The following is a 2,632-nucleotide window of genomic DNA, read 5'->3' as shown; positions in this document are numbered from 1 at the left end:
AGACAGGGTTTTTCTGTATAGCCCTAGCTGTCCTGGAACTCACTTTGTAGACCAGGCTGGCCTTGAACTCAGAAATCTGCCTGCCTCTGCCCCCTGAGTGCTGGAATTAAAGGCGTGTGCCACCATGCCCGGCGACCAAGGCAACTCTTATAAGGATAACATTTAATTGGGGCAGGCTTATAGGTTCAGAGATTCAGCCCATTATCATCAAGGTGGAAGCATGGCAGCATCCAGACAGGCATGGTGTAGGAGGAGCTGTGAGTTCTACATCTTCATCTAAAGGTTAATAGCAGAATACTGTCTTCCAGGCAGCTAGGATGAGGGTCTTAAAGCCCATGCGCACAATGACACAGTTCTTCCAACAAGGCCACACCTCCTAAGAGTGGCACTCTCTGAGCCAAGCACATTCAAACCACCACACTGAGAACAATAAGCAATGTCGTAGGTGTCTCAGTGATTCCAGGTTGAGAAGCTCTGACCCACACCTCAGTGTCAACATTCTTCTTCAGGCTGTGTGTGATGACTTCCCTCAACACTAGCTCCTTTGGTCTTAGGACATGACTTGGCCAAGTCATATACCCTAGCCAGATTCGATGAAGCCTCTGGAAAATTCCAGGATGCTGAGTGCAGAAGGTTGAGTTCGGGGGCCTGGGAGCACAGACGTGTAAAATGGAGGGGAGCTGGTGGCAGCACTTGTGAGCCCTGTGTCAAGCCTTGCTGCTTGAGTTTTCAGACATGTACACCAGCAAATGCTCTGTGTGTTTGAATAAGTCACGCGTTTTCTCTGTATCTCTTCCTCTTCCATTGGGCTCTAAGCCTCAAGATGCTGGTGGACCTTGGAGGACTGTGGGTCCCCTAAGTCTCTGGTTTGCTGATGGGCCAGCACTTGCAGATTTAAATGTAGGAGCAGAATGCCGGGGTAGTTACAGAACCGTGGCCTCTCCTGTCAAGGGATTACTGATGACTGCTCTTTAAGTATGCTCAAAGGTCACACTTCAGGTCCTTCTTCAGCACCCGCCCCTCTGCTTCTAGAAGTCCTCATCCCGGGATCACTTGGGGTTTCTCCAGATCATCCAGCTTGGAAGAGTTCCACTCATCCCTCCACTTGTCCTCCGGTCTTCCTGTGTCCTGCCTATCCTTGGCAAACAGCTCCCTTGCCAAACTTTTCTCAAGTTATCCACTGTGATGCTGTCATTTATTTCTCACTGGTACCCGATGCAGTAATTGGTACAGGGAATGGCCTGAAGATGGGATTCTAGAATGGAGTTGATCACATATGTTCTGTTGGAAAGTGACAACCTGGCAATCCACGGCAAGCATCATCATCAAAGAAAGGAAAGCTCACACCAGAGGTACGGGTGGTGGGCAAGCCAGACTATCTGAGCACCAGTGCCAGGAGCTACCTGCTACACTGATCCATCAAGTTGGACTGGCACCTCAGGCTCCCATTGTGCAATGGAAGTGCTATGTGCTGAGCTTATCCAAAGGTACAAGGAAGTCTTCTTACCCACAATTCCACCACCTATGTCTCCACCCGTGCCTTTAAAGGAACACGTTTCATCAGTTCGTGGAGGAAAAGAAAGCACAGGTTTCATTCAGAGAGGAATCTAACAACTCTCGTATGCAGCTTCCCATGGAGTGGCTTGAGAAGCCAGTGGTGGAGGGCTGGCTTTGGTGGGACAGCACTGCTGCAGGTGGAGATCCAGTATGGGATGAAAAACCATGCCAGGAAGTTTGGTAAGATAGAACAGGCTGAGACCTGGAGACCCAGCGTGTCCTAAGTCAGGAGTCTGGCAGGGAGCTGGGAGTCGCCTAAGCCTTGGATGTGTGCCCACTGAGTCTCCCTTACCAAACTTCCTGGCATGGTTTTATGTCCCACAGTCCAGATCTGATTTACTCATGGGTAGTGATCAATGGGTATATCAGCTGGTCAGGGATTCGGAAAGGACAGACTCAAAGACCAATGACAAGGAGGGCAAGGTGGGGGGAAGGTCTGTAGATGGATTGTTCACAGTGTCCCACATAAATGCTTATCCAGTGGCATTTCTTGGGAAGACTCTCAGTCATCAGGAAATGACCCCACCTGGAGACATCAGTTGGCCTCATTCTCAGATGTGCTAGTATTTGCTGTTAGGTCTGTTTATAAAGAGACCATAGTGCGAGGGAAAGGGACCATGGTGGCATCACAACACAGATTTCTCTCTGGTTAAAGAGGTGGACATCTAGTCAGAAGCAATGAAAAAAGGGGGCTGGAGAGATGGCTTAGTGGTCTGAGCACCATTGTTCCTATGGAGGATCCAGGTTTGATTTCCAGCATATGCATAGGGGCCCAACCATCCATAACTCCAGTTCCAGGGAATCCAATCCCCCCTTATGGCCTCTGAGGGTCATACATATGGTGCACAGACATACATGCAGGCTTTCAGGTACTCATACATATAAAATCAAGTAAGTGAGTCTTAAGAGAAGGAATGAAGGGATAGATCTAAGGACATGAGCGAGATATTCTGATAAGGAGCAATCTGGAAGAGTTAGCTTAATCTTTTTTTTTCTTTTTTCTTTCTTTCTTTATTTATTTTTATTACGTATTTTCCTCAATTACATTTCCAATGCTATCCCAAAAGTCCCCCAT

The sequence above is a fragment of the Mus caroli genome, chromosome 9, assembly GCF_900094665.2.
Source record: "Mus caroli chromosome 9, CAROLI_EIJ_v1.1, whole genome shotgun sequence".
NCBI classification, from domain to species: Eukaryota; Metazoa; Chordata; class Mammalia; order Rodentia; family Muridae; genus Mus; species Mus caroli.
This window is presented reverse-complemented; position numbering follows the sequence as displayed.